General features: G+C 43.8%; 1 pseudogene across 1 annotated transcript in view; it reads right to left on the bottom strand.

The window, feature by feature from the left end:
- Positions 1 to 5,400: 5,400 nt before the first annotated feature.
- The window catches only part of LOC146870905 (acidic mammalian chitinase-like), a 39,760-nt pseudogene continuing 23,486 nt past the window's right edge, over positions 5,401 to 21,674 (bottom strand). Inside the window, exons 6-11 of the transcript XR_014978913.1 lie at positions 20,486 to 20,543; positions 18,939 to 19,062; positions 18,659 to 18,844; positions 9,097 to 9,213; positions 8,176 to 8,305; positions 5,401 to 5,748 (exon numbers count right to left, since the gene is read on the bottom strand). The product of XR_014978913.1 is annotated as an acidic mammalian chitinase-like (transcript). The remainder of the gene's footprint in view (positions 5,749 to 8,175; positions 8,306 to 9,096; positions 9,214 to 18,658; positions 18,845 to 18,938; positions 19,063 to 20,485; positions 20,544 to 21,674) is intronic.

Here is a 21,674-nt window from a genome sequence, read left to right as displayed (position 1 = left end):
TCTACGGCTGTCCTAGTAATCATTATCTTCTACATTGTCATCTTCTGCATAATAATCATTATTGTAATACTGAGCTGTATTACCAGTCGCGTTGGCTTGCTGATCAAAGCTATTTATGGTATTTTGAGGCGGAAGAGGACGCGCGTTCTGGGGAGCATTTCCACGCCCTCTGCCTCTAGGAGCTTGCTGACCACCTCTACCTCTTGCGCCATACGCATTACTGTTACGCTGCATTAATTTAGGGCAACTATATTTAAAATGACCTTCCTCTTTGCAATATGAACATTGGTTGGGACCTACAGGGATTCGTGGTTGATAATACCCATTCATTTGCTGACTATTCTGAAATTGTTGGGGTTGCTGATAGATACCTTGGGTTTGCCTATAATTATTCTGTCCTCCACGTGGTGGATAAGCCTGCTGCAAGAGGACCTTTGTTTTCAGTTCTTTCGTTTTCTTATCTGTTCTATCCTTCTCATCTTTGTCTCTATTTTCATAATACTGTGCAGTAGCCAGTATTTGCGCTGAAGAGGAAACAGCCCAAGAACTTTCTGAGTCTTTTAATTTTTTACACAACTCGGGAAGTAGATTCTGTACAAATTTATCAACAAATAACCGTTGGCCACCTTCAGTGCTCATGTCTTGACCACTGTGGTCGATAAACGTTTCTTCAAACCTTGTAAAGAAATCGGACACTGTCTCATCTTTCTTCTGCTTGCATGCGGATAGTTTATCCCAATTTACGCGCATCGCGAGCATTAAAGTTTTCATATATGTAATAATTCTGCCAGGGAGTTCTGCTACCAGAGGCTCAGGTTTTGCACCACCAACTTGTCTAGTGTCTGCGGCAATAATATTAGCCCATGTAGCACCTAGTTCTGCATCGTGATCTACATTACGAATTGACCCCCACAAAGGCTGTGGAACAACATTTCCAAACAACATATCAATGTCAGCTAGATTCATGATACATGATCCTGCAGTTTGTGATAACTCCTTATAATATCCTGCAGGGTTTTTACGGGGGTCAGGCAATGTCTGCTTGAGCGCTAACACCTCAGATCGCTTCCATGGGACATGCACCCAAACACGCTGAAAATGAGCTGGCATAGCAGCAATACCATTAGCGGCATCAGCCGCAACAGCTTCCTTCCATACCGGAGGGACTTCTCTCATAGGGTATTGTCGCGCTTTTACCTTTCTCCCCACAGGGAAATCTTGTTCAAACAACGACTGTTGACAATCATCATTCCTCAAGGATAATAAGATCGCAACTGCTCTATTTACATCGGGGCCCACAATCGTACCTTTTCCAAAATCGAATCTCACTCGACAACTCCTGCGGGTTTGGATCTCTACCATGATCATCCAATTCCTCACAGAGGATTTCACACATTTTCTCGAACACATACCTCTGTTTCGGGGCATCCCATTGGTGAAAAACGTCAACAACTGACTCCACATCATAGAGTGAAGAAAAAGTAATCCACCTACGCGCCATATGATCTAATGTCTTTTTCTCGTCAGGATCAGGCAGCTGACTGCGCAATTGCTTACGCTGTAAGCCAGGAGTCGCACTAGATGATCCAAAGAGAGGCGACATTAAACTAGTAACTACATTAGCTAGTCGTTGTCGTGCTGAAGGAGAAGTTGAGGCGAAAACAGGGGGATAGACAGAGGGAAGAAAAACGGATTCAGATACAGGTACCTGGGTAGTGTAAGAAGGAGCGCCAGGGGAAGCCGCTGATGTGCTAGGCAAAGTCGCAGGAAGCGCGGGGGCAACAGGTAACACAACTGGCGGCCCTTGAGAGGGCTGCACTGCAGGGATAGGAGCCAGCTGTGGATGAGCTGGCGGTTGCGGGAAGGCTTGCGGCACATTTACTGGCGGCTGCACATTTACAAGCTGTGGAGGTGCGGTGGCATTTTGCGCATATGGGGGTGGCGAACTTAGCAAATGGGACATTAGGGAATCTTTCTCATTCTCTTTTGTCTCATCTTGCACAAGGGGTGACAAAACAGGGTAACATTTATCGATCCCTTGTTTGCGCTGTCTATGTAATTGCTCATTCATTTGTTCCTCCTCATTATCTTTAAATTGCACAGCTGCTTGCATAACTGACATACCTCTTTCTCTCTTATTCCTTTTCGCTAGCTTAATTTCCTTCTGTTTGGCTTCCTTTCGCCATAGGCGGAAAGAATCAAACATCGCCGGCCGGGCTTTCTTTTTAAACAATTTAACTTCCAAATTATCTAAGATATCTGTATCGAAACTACCATTTTGGGGCCATTTTAAAACACCGTCCTTTCTGGTGTATCGGATCCATACTTCATTATATGCAATGGGGCCCACGCCATGTTTTACATAAAGCTCATAAGTTGGAGTTCCAATTGGAGGAACCGGACATGAATCCTCTAACTGGAAATCCCTTCCACAACCCAAACAAAATAATCTTCCAAATACACTAGCACCAGGCATCTTCGCTCACTAGTCTAGTTCCAAACTTCAAAGGATTATCGATTACGATAGTCTCGTGAATACACGAGTCCTCTGGCTTTGGCATTTGCAAACTCCAAATCAAAATAATCCCGAAGGATACCAAATTCAAACTGGGAGACGCTCCACTTATACTTAACTGAATATCGATGATCAATGCCGTCACCAGAAGACTCTCTCGATTGTTTCGCTCTACCAAAACCGTCAAGGGTCCAAAACAGGGCGATTAATCAGGGCAGCTGTCCTTCGTAGCCGCCGGGACGCGGAGAACCTCGCAGAAAAGACTTTCGGACCACGTCGACATGCAGGGGTCGATGAAGTGGCGGCCTTCCTCCAGAATTTCCACACGAAGCTCCTCACGAACCTCTGGCTTGGACCGGTACCGCTGAAATCGCCCCGAGTTGGGCGCCAACTGAAGTACTGGGAATTTTAAGCCCAGCGGTGCAGGGGAACACACCCTATGACTTCGGGTTCTTCCTGTTTCAGACCTACAGAAACACAGAGTCTTCTGGGTGAAGTCAAAGATCAGTTTATTGGCTGCAGACCAATTACAGGTATCCTAGAAGTACAACAGCGTGTATGTTCTCAGGAGGCTGCTAAAAATCACAGAAACGGGCTTCTCCTTAAATACAAAATATCATGCTTCAGGCACACATTCCTTGGTTTACGATATGGCCATATACATGTATACATTTCAAACGAAAAGGCAGAGTCATGATGACCATCCCACATTCCAGTTAAGCCAGCCCACAATTATTTACCCAGCAAGGCTCAGATCCCACATCAGATGTCAACAGGCCCCAATAAACACGAGCATCTCCTGTTTAGAAAACAAGCCATAAAGCAGGAACAGTCTGGTGTGAAAGAGATTAGCTGGAGGCTCGTGTGGGATGAAAAGGCTTTATGGTGTGTCAAACCCTGATGCTAATCACAGGTGGAGCGAAGGACGGGGAGCTCGTGAGACCGGACTGACCTGGGGCAGCGGAGCCAAGCTGCCCAGGTCACAGAGAAGTCAAAGGAAGGCACATGTGCTCTAAAGGCCCGTATTTGCTTCATGATATGTAGCCTATGTGAGGGCAACCATAAGATGGCCACCGCTCTAAGATGGAACCCATGGAGTCAAGTATAATAACGTATACATAGTGCATTCATAGCTAAAACGTTACACAAAGCACTTGTACATACCGCATTGACCATTCGCGGTTCGCTAATACCGGGATAGACAGGGGTAGGTCCCTGCCTCCTACGCGGTCCCAAATTTTAAAGTACGACAATTCCACTTGTGGTAGAATAGCATTGGATTAGCATTAGCAGGATATAACATATCCCCCTTTCTTATACGGGGAAACAAAAAGCTAGTAACAGAAAAGAAGAACCTGAGAAAGTGAAAGCAAAATGATTATACAAAAGCAAAAAGAACAACAATAAAAGAACATCCATCAAAAGAAAAGCAGTGTGAGAACAACCATAGAAAGCAGAGCAATCAAGAGGGAAATCAAGGAACAGAGAAGAAGGGAAATCAAACATAGGAACCATCCTCCCTTCTTACACAACAGCGAATAAAAAAAAACAACGTAAGAGAAAAGGATAAAAATAAAGCACAAAAAACAGAACAGGAATGAAATGGAGGCTGAAAATGGAAAACAAACAGAACACAGGGTTACAGGCAGCGACAAACACAGAGGAAGGAAAGACTACAGAAAAACAAAGGAAAGTCCAGAATCCGCAAGAGACACGAGAAGAAGAAGACAACAGAATGAAAACAGTAAAGGAGAAAGGAACAAGGGAGATGAGGAAAAGTATAAGGCTAAACCTCACCCTTCAGAAACACCATCATCAATACAAAATTTGCAATATAATGTAAAGACAACAGTGCATAATAATATTCTTAACTAAATGTGAGGTTTGGGAGGACTATAACCCGAAAACACGCCCTAGAAATATAAGGCAAAACAACAGTAACAGATAGGGCTAAGACCCCTATGAACACAGTCCTTGTAAAGTTGACAAGATGTCAAAAAAAAAATATGGGTAGGAACCCATAAGGTAAGAACAGTAACAAATATGGGTAGGAACCCATATGGTAAGAACAGTACCAATCCATTGCTAATCCATTGTGCTGTGCACGCGTGGGTTCGTATCCCATCCTCGTCGCCAAAATTCTGTAGTGATCAAGTCCACTCAGTTGAGATGGTTTAAGAGGTTTATTAGAAGATGGTACAAGATCACAGGAAGATAGGAACAGGACCAGATCAGGATCAGTTCAGGTCCAGAGGGAGACCCCACCAGGAGCACCCAGCAGGCAGCTCAGCCCAGTCAACTGTCCCTTCTCTGACAGAACCCCAACATTCTGACAGCATCATCACATTAACATTCCACTTGTGGTAGAATAGCATTGGATTAGCATTAGCAGGATATAACAATCACCACGGATATTGTGCAAGTGTTAATATTCTAGTACTGAAGAGTGAGCAGCAATATTCATGCTCTTTCACGTTATAATGTGGAAATCTTGAAATGCTTCAAGCACTAGATAGGTGGTGGTGGTGTTTATATTTCAATTCCCCAGTTTATAATTTCACCTACAAACATAGCGTTTGAAACGTTGCTGATAGTTTTTTAATCTTGTATTGCTAAGTGTAAGTCCTGAAAGATATTAATTTTCAGAAGAATGGTTGAGGTCCAAGGATATAGCTCCAAACCCAGAAGCAAAGGCAGTGTGAACGCTGGAAGGACCCTACGAATCTCTGTTCCCTTCTGCACAGATCTTTCAAAGCCAAGAGAAGGGCAGGAGACAGATGACACCCATTTTCTATTGTTGCGGGGAGAGAAAGTCTTTAATAGAAAATAATCCAAATATCCCATGTCCCCAAGAGAAACCAAACAAAAAATACTAAAGCAAACAGTTTGGCTGGACATTGATTTATTCGTACAGTTGTGAATCAAGCCATTCTTTATTTAACAAAGCTCCAAAAGCGCTTCTCAGTTGGTTATTTCATGGATAGTCATATCAATTGCAGCTCGTCTTAAACACTAATCCTGCAGCACATGACATGGGATGTGTTATGTTATTAGCACACTGGTAAAACTTATTGGCATTGGTTGGGTTGACATAGAAACCGTTGGCCTTGCCAGCACAGAAATTCATCTCAACATCTGCGCTCTGATTGTGGTTGTGATTGGTGAAGATGGGGTTATCGGTGGTGGTGGTGGTGGTGGTGTCGGACCACATGTTGGGCAGCTGCTGTCAGAACCTAAAAAGAAATAGCCATTGATATTCAATTTAAAAAATGTTGTGTACCACAAACAGTTGTCTGATAACTGCTAAAAATGAGACCACTGAAGAATAAGACAAGTCTTATCTAAGGAAGTCACATGATCATGAAATATGAATTATTGCAATTGACAGTATCTTTAGGCCACCTTTATATATGAGATTGTTGCTTGCTGGTCATGTACACAATGTCCAAAGCATAAAATACTGCAGAATAGATTGTAATATCCATGCAGTTCGAGGGATACAGTACAGGAATATTGAGTTTTAAATACCATGCTATCATAGCAAATATATTGACAATCAAAATATCAACAAGGTAAGTATGTAGTGGTAAGTACAGATATATTAGACTTCTCTCCCCATGTATGTACCTTGACAATACATAGATGTGGAATTAAGAATCTTCGATTTAAACTCATCTATATATACTGAAGTACACAATATGTTGGTTGCCTATATTTTAGTTTAAAATTTTTTGAAGCACAATATTTCTGTAGTTGATCTTGTCTGACAAAATACTGCTTCCAATATTGGCTTGTGCTAAGGTCTATTACAGCTCACTCTAACTCATCCTTAGATTATACCCCTTGCACCTCTCACCAAGGCTTTCAAAGTCTATCACAACTGTCTCCAAACAAAACTGATGAAAAAAAGTGTGTGCTATTTTAAAGAAAATTAACTATATCAATTTTTTTTTTTTTTAAGTCCTGGTTTTCCAAACCCTATGGAATGGCACATTGCAAAGAACTTTGTCATAAAACATGGTGTGCCCCCTTGTCTGAATGTTTTGTCGTAGATTAAATTATTTTTCATTTAATTTTGTTAAACTCCATGATTTTGCTCATAAGCACTATTACTTATCAAATTAGGCGTTCAAGGCAGCAATTCAAACTCCATTTTCTATCTGTGAACCAATCAATTGAACAAGAAGTCTATGTGACTTCATTATTATTTCTTACTGTCAAAGTCCATTAAAAAATAGGAAAACTTGGAGGGATTCATGAGAGGGCGAATGGTGACATTTCAAAGTGGTGGGGTGTGAAAGTTGGGTATGACTTTTATGTAGTGGCCGACGTGAGCAAGCTTAACAGAAAAACATTTTGGTCCAGCGTGGTAATGGTGCATTTTAAAGCAAACTAATTTAGTGATAAAGCACGGCTTAAAAAGCAGTGGAAACATATAGTCTTAAAATATTAAACACATTAAAAACTGCCCCTTATCCTACTGCATTATTAAGTTCAACAGTTACTGTAATCTGTGAATTGTACAGCACAACAACTTCAGCCCTTTAAAGTGTGTGCTTGCCTACTGTCTTGCACTGCATGAGGCATCAACTTTGGAAGAAAAAGCTCTAACAAAGCTTCGAGAAGCACCCACAGCTGCTAGCTGCAATCAAACATATAGAAAGATGTGCAGACAGGTCATTAAGTGGGATGTAAAAAGTAGGGGCTCTCTAAAAGGGAACATGTAAATTACATTTCCATGATTACCAAAATGTGCCACCCAACTGGTATGTTGGTTCCTCTCTGAGATGTAATGCATCCAGAGCTATAACACATTAACTGACATACAACTAAAACTTGTCAGTACGATTGGCTTTGCCAATGGTTGTTAGCTGAGTAACAACAATGATTTGTTATAAATAATTAACATTGGAAATGTTTCAATTCTGAAATTGTGAGTCTGCGAATTAAACAGTATTGAGGCTTTTGGAAGGAGTTTTGGCCTTCAGTTATGTGCACTTTATGTTAGAGATGTATGCCTTTTTCTCTGCACATCTCATCCATCTGCACATCTTCAACCCCCTTTCTTTCCTCTTTTGCACCGTCTTTTCACTTCTCCCCGAATGCCCTTCTTCGCATCGCCTTCACTTCACCACTTCCAAACATAAACTGTACTCACTCACAATTAAGCAATGCATTTCCTTTTGCCTTGTAAACATTTTGACAACTGTGTAACCCCTTCACACACATTTCCACAGAATTTCAATTGCAACTGGAATATATGACCATTGTTCCATGTGCTTGCAGACAGGCCAACCCATTGCCGACACTTTGCTTTGGCTTTCACCTTCGAGCTCTCAGTCAAAGACCCTTATAAACACCTGGCACAGTTCAGAAATTTGATTTAATGACTTACTTTGGTCCCCTGCTTCAGAACGTGGTGGGACAGGCAGCCTGGGACAGACAGGCCAGAATTAAATACATCAATTTGTTTAGAGATATGATTGTATCTCTAAACAAATCGATCTATTTAAAATGTGTGCAGGACTGTGTAGGAATTTCAGTGGGGCGCAGCCCGAGAGTCCTCATGGAAAAAACGTCCCTGGCAACAGTTATAATAGGTTCTTATGGGCTTGGACTCCAATGTGGATAAATACGAGCAAGACTTAAAGCATAGCTACCTGCCAGGAGATTCTTTAGCATGGTGATGAAAGGGTACTTCCCTTGACCACAGAAAGATCCACCAAAATCATCCAGGTCAATAGCCCAAACCATGGGACCTCCAAAGTTATTCTCCTTCAAGAACTTCACCTAAGGAAAACAAAATACAGCCAGAAACATTCCTGATGAAAAAATCATTAGTTCAAAGATTTATAATGTGGCAACCACCAGAGAAATATGTTTAAGTATCCATGTTAATGTTAATACTAAACCAATGCACCGATTGTTACTATTCAGAGTAAATCTTCTCAGTGAAAGATCATCAACAATGTGTTCTCCCAGTCTCTGCTGTGGTGACCCCCAAAGGACATGCTGGTCAAACACAGTTTAACTTTGCAGGGGCACCTGTGAAGGAAATTAGGGGATTTGTTTCCTCAAATTCAGCCTTCTTCATTTCGAACGAGGGAGCTTGTGAAAGGTAAAAAGTGAATCTGCAGAATCATGTTATAAAATAATAAAGGTGAAAGGGGCATTGTATGACCTTGATCTGTGGTACTTGGAGAAATATCTTTGTACTATAAATTATAGACAGAGTAGTCTTTGGGGCACTGACACTCAGAGAAAAGCCACTTGCATCAAATTTCTAGGAGATCAAATTTGTTCAAGCCCAGATCTAAAGACAACTCCCTTTAGAACACAAATCTGGAATTAATGAACTGCTCGGTGTGTGTCCATGGATCCTGGTATTGTCTTTTGGTATCTTCCAAGGTTTAATGTTGCACTCTTTGGCTGGGAAGATATAATTCAATATATGTTGTCAAAGATCACAGTTAGAGTCGTCTGAATGGATTGTAAGAGATCTTGCCTTGGATGACAAGTTTTTTTAAAATAATGTTTTGAATGGAAAGTTACCAATCAAAGATATACAGGGAAACACTCACTTTGCACTTGTAGCTACGCTCATCCTCATATTCGACCCATTCATTCCCTTTGCACGCATACGAGATCTTCTGCTCTTCACTGCATCGATTTGTAGCAGAGGGTAGGAATGTGCAAATCTGCAGATAAAGTATTGATACTGGTAATATCAGCCCAGTGCCCTTACATTGTGTATTCCGAAAAACAGCAGTTAAAGTAAAGGTTACAGGTTGCCACTGTTCAATATACTTTTAAAATCTCTTGGGATATGACGTTTTTGATGCACATAATTGGAACTTACAGGCATAAAGAAACCTCACCTGGGGCTGAAATCCCCTGTTCTTGATTTGGAGGCTAAAGACCCGTGAAAACCTCCACTCACTGATCAAACTTCGAATGTGGACAATCTGTTAGTATGGTATATTACTCAGAGCTGTAATTGAATGTGAAGGGGAAGGACAGTGGGCATTCAAGGGAGAGGAATGGCCATGCAGATTGTGATGAACAATCACAAATTTGTAAATTTTACCCAAGCATTTTTGAAAATCATTTCCTACCCTGTAAACCTAGGTAAATGTGTAAATGTAAATACCTATTCAGGGCTTGAAAAGAAATGGTACATTCACATTTTTCATAGGTGTTACAGAGGAGGATTCTTCTCAGGGATAGTGTTGTTTCACATTCCCAAAGGGAGTTCTGTGGAATGCCTGTGAAGAAGCCACTGAAGCAAGCATGGTAGGCAGGGTGTATGCCTTGACATTTTCAGTGATATCCTTGAGGCCTCCTACTACATTTTAAACAACACCGAAAAAATGCAATTCTACACAAACCATAGACATAAGTCTGTAAATTGTACATTTTCATATTTATTTGACTCATTTCTGAACAGATGCTAAAACATATAAATTATATTTACTTATATTACCTATCCATCAATCTGTCATGAATAATCTGTTTTTTACCTCTCAATATTCCCTTTGAGTTACACATGCTAATCACTCGATCAAAAATTAGTATGTGTGGTTATTAGAACGCATGTTTATTATCTTCTGAAATATGATAATCAAGTTTGCTTGAATATAGTAGCAGTATTTAATCTAAACGCCGACTGTTCTTTTTTACATTATTTATCATTGATTTCTGAAGAGTTGCTAGAAGGTTGATGTCTCATTTATTGTTGTCATTTAAAAGAACACAGTCTAGCAGAATGAAAATAAGAAAAATTGCACCAGGCCGCTTTATAATAATTGTTTATTCTGTATGTTTTCACCAAATGTGATGTAATGTTATGAAAACTGGAGCAAAAAGAATGAGGGGCTGGAAAGAAACCTTCACGCCAGGTGATAACTGGACAGATAGAGTAGAATACTATCACTGATTCCAACTGAAAGCTACCCGCAAGAGAGAATTTAGCCTTCGTTTTCTAAAGTCATCAGTGAAGCTAGCCTTGTACAACAAGAATAGCAGGCTGTGCCATTAAATTAAACACAAACCTCATTGTTCAAAAGGTATGCGGGTGTGAACCATTTCTGGAACTCGAAATAGGTTTTTATTTTCTGCTGTCCTGAAATTCGCTTAGTGCTTAGAAGTAGCAGAATGGGGTTAGAATTACTATGAATGTAGAAAGCAATTATGTTGGAGTTTTGCCTTTTATTCATGCTTTTGGTAAACATTGCTACAGCCAATTTTTGTCTTCTCTAGCAGCAACAATTCATATTGTGTGCACTAGAATGAGGTTTTGATTTTAAAATAAATCTTTAAAATGTTTTCCTTATTCTCTAGTGTTCTTGAGTGAATCATATATTAATTAAAGAGCTTTAGGGGTACCACTAGCATTCTATGTAATTTCTCATGGGATTGATTGGTACCTGAATGAAACACATCACACTGAAATATTGCTCAGTGAGTTGTCAGGTGGTTGCAGTCCATCTGGTTTTCTGTCTCGGTTTGGCACATTGACTGAGGCTTTAGTGCCAGGGGGTAGGAAGCTAGCACTTTATGTGATAGACCACTAAGTGGTTATATCATGTGAAGAGTCCAGAGATTACCCCAGAAGTGTACATGGCTCAATGTAAACCCGAAGTGCTCTATTTGTGGTAGTGTGGCTGAGCAGCCATAGGCCTAACACAGAGGAATGTAAGATATTTGTTATGCACACAGTGATTAATAAATGACATAAAAATCAAAAAGGAGATTCACACCAATTTTAGAAAAATTTACTTCTTTCAGGATTTATTTTAAGGACAAGAAATACGTAAAAAGGTAAGTACGTTTTTCAAAAAGTGGACACATTGCAATTTTCAGTTCAGCGTTGTTAATCTATGGGAGGAAAACAAGAATGCGGTTTGGCAGGTAAGTATACAACTTACAGTCTTTGTTTTCAGGATGAAGAATCAGCACCAGGCAAGGTACAGGTAAGTAGCAAATCTTCACCTCCAGCGGAACAGGGGAGACTGGGTGCAGTGATCAAATACAGAATCTGGTGCCAATATTGTTCAATGGAGAAAGATGTTAATCGAAGAGATGCTGCTCACAGGTGAGTAACAGGGTTTGGTATCTCAGTCAGGGAGGTTAAGGTAAACACAGGGAGGCCACCATGTAGCACCAAACGTTCACCCTCAGCGGAACAGGGGCGGCCGAATGTAGAGTGCCAACACAGTGTCGGGCACCCAATGCAAACCCATGGGGGAGATCTGTTTTGAAGGTGGGCTGCAGGCTCAGGCCAGGGGCTGGATGAAGAAAACCCACAACTGCCCAGGTAAGTAGAGATGCTAGGAGACGTAGGGATGCTGTTGGTTGCACTCTCCAGGGGCTTTGGGTGCAGGGGTGTCATAAGGCGTCTGAAAAGTTTTTCCCGGGTAGGTCGCGGTCAGGGGGTGTCTTCGAGTTGAGGCTGCAGGCATTGAGGTGGAGTCTGGCGGGTGTCAACCCATGGTGGACACTTGCTCAGATGCGCTGGGGAACCTTTACAGGACCAGTTGGACACTTGGACTCTGACCATAGGCGTCCAGTGCAGAGGTGGGACTGGCAGTGGTTTTGCGATTCCTCAGGGCAGAGGTCTTTTTTCTTTGAAGTTGGTTTCTTCTGGACAAGTCCACTGTCCACAGGAGATCTTGGTCTTTGTCAAAGGCAGGCAGACCACCCAAGGCTTTGGTGGTTGCTGCGCTGCAGGATAGATCGTCTTTTTGGCGCAGGATCATGGAGGGCTGCAGACAGGCCAGTAGGGCTGGGCGCTAGTCATTTAGTGTCTGCAGTCTTCTCTGCTGGTGTGACACTGTAGTGTCTGGCTCTTTTAGGTCATCAGTAATCTGATTGCAGGGTCTGGGGGTGTCACTTAAATAGTAGACTTAGGAGCATTACAGGGGTGTGACAGGTAGGGACCAATGTGTCTCTCACCTAGGGTGTCTACACCGATTATTATGCCACCCGCCTGTTTCTGGGGGGCATAGTCCTAGCCTTGATTGGATAGGTCCCACCATGTTCAAGATGGTGGGTACTGAAAAATGTGCTTCACTTCGCCCCCAGCACATCCGGGATGAAGTTAAGGGGGAGGCACCTCCTGTTCTCACTTAGATTTTTCTGTTGGCTCTCCTGCCAAAAGTGGGTGTTTGAATTGGGGGCTACCATCTCCTGCTAGCAGCAGAGGCTGGAGTCTCATTACAAAGGCGGCAAGGCCTTTGAAGCTTCCCTCTTGAGCCCCGTGCTCATCCTGGGGGTGGAGGTGTGACACCTCCGCCCAGGGAGGACTTTGTTTCTGGCCTCAGAGAGCAAGGGCTTTCGACCCAGGGGTCCAGAAACATGTCTGGTAGATGCAGGCTGCCTAAAGCAAGTCAGAAACCACACCACAGTTTGTAGGTTTTCAGGGAACACCTCTGGGGTGCCCCCTGAGTACATGGTTCAATACATCCAACACTGGCATCGGTGTGGGTTTATTGAGAGGAGTAGTTTGGTATCAAACACTCCTGGGTTTAGTGAAGACATCATGGTGCTGGGAAACTTGAGTTGTCGAAGTTTCAAAACCATGTACTCTCTATGGCTTCACTAGCACTTACAATATTAAGAATAGACTTAAATATGTGGGGGCATATCTGCTCATTCAGATATGCCCACACCTGAGATATAGTGCACCCTGCCTTAGGACTTGTAAGACCTGCTAAAGGGGTGACTTACCTATACCTTAGGCGCTGCTGCTTGTCATTTTTCTCTGCACCAAGGCATGCAGGCTGCAGTGGCAGTTTGCATGGCCTTGGTGAGGGGACCCTCTTCAGTCTGAGTGCCCTAAGTACCAGGGTACCATTTACTTGGGACTTACAGGGGTCTCAAGTTGCCAACGTGGTACGGTTTTAGGGAAGGAACTCTGGAACAGGGGACCTGGTTGGCAGGGACCATGCACACTTTCAGTCGAAATCACACCATTTTCCAGGCAAAACGTGAGGCTAACCATGCCAAAAAGGCACTTTCTCATACACGGGTCAAGAAAACCAAATGTATCAAATCTGCTTGATCTGCAGATTGGAAGCAATAGACATTAACTTAGCCTTACTGTAACTTTGACATTCATGTTGTGTAAAATTTAACACAAAATTACTTTTTTGCATAAATAGGTACAAGAGTAGTAACACACCTCTAAATTTAGATAGAACCATATCCCCATTAAAACAGTGAGAGGCTAACTTACAGTTTGGCATGAAGGGTTTCTCCGACACAACGGTGATAGAGTACCCTATCTGACAAACCGTAGGGCTGCCTGCCTGATTTGTAGCTAGGCAGACCTTAAGTTTGTCAGTGATGGAGCGTACTCCAACTCCATCGCTACCATGCTTCACTAACAGCCCAATGGAGTAAGTACTGTCGAAGGTTTGGAATATCGATTTTCCATCCAACTTAAAGGGGTTGGTCGAATTGCCAGTTTTAACTATGTAAGAAATAGTACAAACTGGCTATTTGGCCACCATTGTGAAAAAACAGGTGGTAAGGGAGAGTAAAAATGTTTGAGTGACCCTCACACTATGAGAAAAAAAAACTCCCATGGTGTGGGGGGTTTATGTTTTTTCAAAAACAATATCTCACGTTGGGCTTTTGTTTTTGAAGAAATAAGATAAAAGTTTGACAGGCACACATCATGTTTGACTGAGCCCTCCGCCAAACTTTTAACTCCATTGGCAGAAACCGGTTCCTGACAATTACTGAAGATGTTTGCCCAGCTGGCGGACATCTCCAAATTCAGAGTACCCGTACTTCATCAGGGAGACGGAGTATTTTAATGCATCTCCCTGATGGAGTACAATCTGTACTCCAAACTCTAAAGCAGGCCCTTAAACTGCTCACAGACCGTTGCTGTGACTGGGAACATTGAAATAACACAGTATTTGGGGTACTAAATCTCATATATTATTCAGTCCATAGACAATCAGCGCTCCAAGCAACATCTTTTTCAGTTGCATGAAGAGCACAAGGGAGGAGTCAGTAACTTCACTCTTTTATCTTGGATCAGTACTCAAAGGTGTCTGGTACAGGAATATTGAGTTTTTAATATCATGTTGCTGGAATAATATAGCAAAAATATTGCATATCAAAATATTAACAAGGAAAGTATGTATAAATAAATACAGGCTCACTATATTTAATCTATGTACCTTGATAATATATATATTTCTGACCACTCCTCGCTTCAAGAAACAGAAATCTGGCGGAGCGAAATTCGCTGTTCTCGCCCCGCTCTTCTGGAACTCTCTTCCTGCCGCTCTCCGTATTTCTCCTTCATACATACAATTTCGGAAAGATCTCAAAACCCTGTTATTTGAGCAAGCCTACATTGTCTAGCCTTCTACTGCCGACTGCTACTGCATCACTTAAAGCGCCATGAAACCGCATGGTATAAGTGCGCTCAATAAATGTTTTTAAATTCAAATTCTTCAGGAAACTGAGATGTGGAGTTGATAATAGTAAATCTATTCTTACCAATATATGCTTACCCCTGTTAACCTTGAGCTTACCCCTGTGATATTTGGTATCAATATTTTTCCTTCAATATTCTTGTAGCCTGATATTTCTGTAGTTGATGTTCACTAGTGTGCATGCTAGTTGTTGTTAGTTGTTGTTCAGTTGGTTCTATCCAGTAACTTATGCCACCTACGGCACAGCTGCCCTTTGGTGAATCCTTAACCCCTTCCATGCTGCGCAAATTCCGCCGCTGTGCTGACGGAATCTTGCGCGGGCGTGGTCATGACGGAACGGTTCCGTCATGAGCACAGCTCAACCGTGGCTCATGACGGAACCGTTCCGTCATGAGCACCGAAGGGGTTAAGGGCCATATTTATCAAAGGTTTGCATCACTTTTACACCGCTTTTGCACCACGCAATGGAGTGCAAACCTGGCACAACGTTCAAGTGTGATTTACAAAGCCACGCAAGGCCACCTTGTGTGGCCCTGAGTGACTTGATAAATGCAGAGTAAACCAACACAGCGCAAACCGCTGCATTGCGTTACTCTACCCCAGGAAGGTATTCCATGGGTGGTTTGTGGGTGTTCCCACACACCACTATGTATTTTGATACATTCCAAGATTTACCATAAGTGATAGACCTGGGAATGCGCCAAAACTACTACGCCTCCCAGGTTAGGCGTAGTGAGAAGAAATATGTTTATTTCTCCTTGTGTTTTTTCCTCTTTCTATGTGTGCTGCATGCAGCACACATAGAAAGAGGGAAATGCCTCAGGAGATTGTTTTTGAGCAGAAAGGTGCCACTCCTGTTTAAAATGCAGGCATCCTTGCACCATGGTGCAAGGGTGCCTACATTGGCGCTAGGCTACACATTGTGCGCTAGCACAGGGATGAGACAGGAATCTGTCACTGTTAGAATCCGGGTTCTCTGGTTGGCACAGGTAGGAACTTGTGTCAAGCAGGGAACCTTTCCTCCAGTCAGGGTAGGGGGGTACACTCCAACAATAACCCCTGCTTACCCTCTAGGTAGCTTGGCGCGAGCAGACAAGGACTATCTCAGAGCGTCTAGGTTAAGCATTTGTGAACACACACACAGTAACTCAGTGACAACCCCACAAATGGACTCCACACTGGGATATATAAAACATAACACTTTATATATATATAGATTAGGCTTAGCACAAGACCAGATAACGTTTAAACGGCCCACAATACTTATTAGACAAAGAGTTCTTGGGTTTAGCGTAGTTTTAAAGTTCTGTGCGCTTCGTTCCTTTCCGTACGCTTCGTACGCGGTAAAAACTGCTTAGGAACGGGTCTCACACGCACTGCAGACGCTTCGGGATGAAGCGTACACCCTACGGTGCGAACAGGCACAGTACCTTTATCTTTTGGTGAGTTTGTCACGGATGCTGCGCTGACATCAAGCGCGATGTACGGTGTGCTGTCCTCCTGGTGCGGTGCGTACTACGGTACGTTAGACCTTGGGTGTGCAGGGCTTCAGGGGACGGTGCGTAGGTACGGTGCTTTCAATGTTCGTCGCGGCGTTCGCGCCGTACCATGAGATCGGCAATCTTGATTCGAAGCGCTGGATACAAGCGAACAGTACGCTCCGCACAGGGGAGACGTACGCGACTACTGTACGTACCGCAGCCTTTCCAAAGCAGGGGAAAGGAGCGTACGCTGGGAAGTACGGTTTGTAGGGGATAGAAGCAAGTACGGTTCGCAGTCCTTCCGTTACGGTGCGAGCTACGGCTCTTAGGGGCCTGTTAGTCGCGTTGCTCAGGCCGCACAATACCTTCCTTTGCGGTGCGAACTACGGCTCGTAGAGGGGCCTTAGACGCTTTGTTTGGGCCGGACAGCGGGATACTAGCTTGCAGGGGGTACGCTGCGATCAGCGAGACGTGCGCAGCAGTTCGAGTCGAAGATGCGGGGAAAACGGTCCGTTTTCCAAGGCGATCTCACGGCGGTGAAGTCCACTGGTCCTGGGACTTCGTTCAGGGGGCAAGCTCACTCACAAGCCCTTGGAGATCTCTCAGCACAAGTCTGATAAAAGTTTCTTGAGTCTTTTCTTCCTCTTCTTCAGCAGCAAGGCAACCACTGCAGGGCAGTCCCCCAGGTCAGGGACAGTACTCCTCCATGCAGCTTTTCCAGTTCCTTTAGGTCGGACAGAGGTTTCTTCTTGGCAGGACAGGATCTAGTTTCTTAGGAGCAGGGCTCCTACATTTATACCACAAATTCTTTGTTCTCTCAGGCCAGGAGGGCCCTTGCCTAGTTCAGTCCAGTTCTGGAGCACTTTGTTGATGCAATGCAGGCTTCTTCTTTCAGGGTGCAGGGCAGAGCCATCAGACGCTCCACCAGGGGGCGGAGCCAGCATTGTGGTGGCAGAGCACAGCCTTATTCAGAGTCCAGGTGTACTCCTCCCACCCATCTACCTGACAATCTTCCTATTCACCACCAGGCTACCTAGCCCTGCCCATCTGGGTTTCCCCAGCCCTGTCACTCACACAAGCCAGACAGCAGATACACATCACGCAGAGGCGGGCTGAAATGGTTAGGCAAGCAAATGCCAACTTTCTAAAAGTGGCATTTGCAAACGCAGAATATTAAAATAAACCTTGCTAAAAGATGTACCTTATTATTCTGAGTTCAGGCATACTAAACTCGATTTTCTATCACGTTTCCTGGGTCTGTTAGGATCATAGGATGTAACAATCTTAACAGCCCATTCTGGCCTATGAGAACAGGGTAGCCTTACAATAGGGAAAAACTAAAATGGCTGTAATTCACTATTAGGACATGCCACACACATCAGGGCGTGTCCTACCTTAGGCTACAATGCACCCTGCCCTTGGGCCTACCATAGGGGTGACTAACATGAAGTTAAGGGAAGGTTTAGGGACTGGCAAGTGGGTGCACTTGCCAGTCAGCATGTCAGTACCAGACTGCACGCAGGTTCTGCAATGGCAGACCTAGACACATTTTACCAGGCCGCTTCTGTGGGTGGCACAACCAGTGCTGCAAGCCCACCAGCGGCATTTGTATTTACACGCCCTGGCACTCCGGGTGCACTTTACTGGGGTCTGATAGTAAACCAAATAGGCCAATCATGGAATCCAACCAACATATACATTTACAATGGGGAGAGCATATGCACTTTAGCACTGAACAGCAGTGGTAAAGTGCCCAGAGTCATAAAACAGCCAACAACAGGTCAGAAAAAAGGCAGGAGCAAGGCAAAAAGTTTAGGGATGACCCTGCGAAAAGGGCCAAGTCCAACAGTCACATTATGTTAAATACAGTGCATTCCTGCCGTTTCCCTGTCACGCAGCGTAGAGAGGTGTCTTGATACACTGTGTCACATAATGATAACTATGCCCCTTAATCTGCTGTCATAGAACAGCAAAGGGACATCTGCGCACTGCCAATTCTTTTGAGCAAGCGCGCCTTAATTGTTGTTTGTTAATTAAGCTACAGTAGTATTCACATTTACAATACGCGTGCCACCCTAGAATGCACTTTTGTTTTGCAGTACATTCTCACAGAGACCTGTATGGTGTATTGTTTCCACATTATAACTGTACCACTAATATGCCGGGGCATGACCATGAGAACTATGGCAAGACTGAACTCAACTTACCTCATAATATGCCCAGAAGCCAGCTTCACGTGTGTGGGTTCCAGCAGATCCTGCCCCACCAGCCGGGGCACCAATTCTGCAATCATCTGGATTAAGCAGGCGTAATGTTCGGCCATATGTTGGGAACCCCATGATCAGTTTCTCGGCGGGAACACCGTTATCTCTCCAGTATTTCATTGTAAACTCCTGCCAATGCAAAAAGGAGAAGATCTCACCATTTAATACTTTTAGGCTTAAGGTGGTATGTTAGCCAAGGAGAAGCATGTAGAGGTTTTCTTACGCAGTTGAAGTAAACAAAGTCCCATTTGTCTTGTGGCCCTACATGGAGAGGGCTGTTGTGTCCTGTGAAGGTGTCCCAGCCTCCATGGAAGTCGTAGGTCATCACACTGATGAAATCGAGGACTCTGTAAGAGAATGAGCTTATTTAAAAACAACTCATACTTTTGAGGTACAGCACCCTAGTACCTTTCTGACACAGCCACACACTTAATGTTGCCGGTGTACAATGAGACTGAGTCGTTCAAAGTCAGAGACCTTGAAAGACCGCTGCACAAGGAGACACAATCTTCTGCATCAGCTTTCTACCCAACGGGCATGGGAAGGCTCAAATGAAGTAGCATTCACATCCCACACTGTGTCTTTGGTTCTCTGGCTCTGGGCTGAGCAGCCTAAACTGGTGACTGCCTGCGTGTATCAGTGTTAAGGAGGCACATTTCCAGCCCCCTGATGTGCAGACAAATAAATGCCAGCTACCTCTAGGTGAACTGGTCGACTGCTCACATCAATATCCAGTCTTTGTACAGCACCTTGTAGAGGGAGTGTCCTGTATTTAAACACTCCCATATTTGGCACATTGGGAAACTGTGGTACATTGAGAGAGAGTTTTTTGTTTAAGTTCAGATTATTTGATCTAGAGTACAAGAAATGATGTCAGTTCTGGTTCCGTGGCTACCAACTCAACCAGTAGCCCTGGCCTTGACTGATCAGTTACATAACGTAGCCACATACGGAGTCACCACTTTGCGCTTCAAATAAAGGGTTTTAAGATTTCTTAGCTCAGGCGCACTCTTTGTATTAACCTACGATGAGCTAATAATTAAGTCAGGCCTGCTGAGAGTCAATTATATGACCTGCAAGTTACCACGGACCTTGCACTGCAGGTCCTCAACCTACTGCGTTGTATTACTTACTGTCATACGTTTGGTTGACCACATGTGGAGCTGGGATGGGGGTATTTTCCCAGAGATTTTTCAAAAGAAGGAGAAGGAGATTGAACATTTGAGTGCATTTATGTCCCCCTCACCTTTCCACAAAAATCCTCAGTTGCTGGATCCTGAAGCCCTCTGGAAGGACAGGGGTGGGTGGGCTGAGTTGGAAGGGAAGCCTGCAGCTGTTGGAGCCACCCCACTGGGACACAGGTTTCACATCTGTGATCGAGGTCACCCAAATTGCTAATATGCACCTACTTTGTCAGAAAAGGGGAGTACCTCACCCTGAGACAATGACTGAGCACGGTGTGAGCCATCTTACTATCCCACCATCGCAGTGCCTCTGAAACTCTTCCAACCTGGGTACGTCACCCCCACAACCAGAGCACACTAGCCTTGGGTCTGATGCTTCTCCGTGATCTGCGCACACACAAGACTAGGGTTAGTTTTTGTGAGGATTGTGGGTAGATGTTTTAACCAAGAAACAGTCCCAGTGTGTACGGTATTGGCAAAAGACTGTTGAGCCTGGCTAGATCTAAAGCCTCGAGGCCCATCACCACCAAAGCCCCCTCACAAGGCACTACTTTCCAGGGCTCCAGGGCCGGGTCTCTGTACTTACTTCCCAACCTCTGCAATTTCATATCCGGCGTCGATGGTTCCTTTGCCTGCGGACACGGCTGCGGTGATCCGGCAGAGACAAATGAACAAGGTCTGTTAAGTCACAATTTTTTTCACAGTAGCAATATCATCAGAAAGTGGATCTTTGCACTGATGACACTTGCAGTTCTCTGAAAAATGGCATATAAATTCTGTGAGGCAGATTTACAAACACCCTGCGCCACCAGTACGTCACTTTGTGACAGGAAAAGCCACCATGCGTGACTTTTCATTTCCTTGTAAATACGGCCCCTTCACATGCAGCACTTTGCCACGCTGCGACACTTACTTGTAGATCTACCCCTGTATGTCTTTACCCACAGAGAGAGGTGCAGGTGGTGGGAGCACTCCCTAGCACTGAGTGGGCACCCACATGCAAAGTACTGTTCTTAGGACAAGTGTAATTCCAGATGGTCACTTGTAAAAAGGGCTAGAATTTTAGCCAAAGAATTAAAAGCAATTCAGAATCCACACGTGCCACAGACATTCCCACAGATTCTGGGTAGTAAAGAATGATTAACTAATCAAGGAGACTCAATCGGATTGGATAAAAATGCAGGTGGCAGGGATGAGATAAAACTATATATTGTATCTTGTGCAAGAACCGTGCTCACTCTAACAAAGTAATCTCAAACAAGGTGAGTCCATAAAGCCATGGTTCTGGGCGAACCAGGACTTTTGAAATCATTAGATAAGAGAGATGAAGAAGTGGATGCTACGAAGGTTTCTCCTTTTCCACAATTATCACGTTAATATTTACAATGATAAATATTAACTAAAGGGGTGGGTATGAACCTTGAAAAACATTAATAAAAATAAAAATCGCAATAGCATTCTTTTTTTAATGTTTTTTTTTTTTTTTTTTTTTTTAAAGTGGTGGAGGGAAGCAACCCAGGAGGGAAACAACTCCGGGGCACATGTGGGCATGTGGGGGTTTAGGGGATAAAGCAAAACGGGGGACGAAGGGCAGCAGCAACACTGGAGTGTGAATTGGGGGATCAAACGGGTAAAAGAGAGCAATTTGCAGCTAACACGGTGAAAGCAATAGACAAGAAGGCAACGCGGGGGAATGGGGGATAAGAATATATGGATGAGAGAGAGGAACACGCAGCGAGTGGAAGTATACAGTAATGCGCCCGTGCTCCAGTGGC

The sequence above is a fragment of the Triturus cristatus genome, chromosome 1_1 (assembly GCF_964204655.1).
Source record: "Triturus cristatus chromosome 1_1, aTriCri1.1, whole genome shotgun sequence".
Taxonomy (NCBI): Eukaryota; Metazoa; Chordata; class Amphibia; order Caudata; family Salamandridae; genus Triturus; species Triturus cristatus.
The sequence above is the reverse complement of the archived record's forward strand: the minus strand, read 5'-3'. Positions and strand labels throughout refer to the sequence as shown.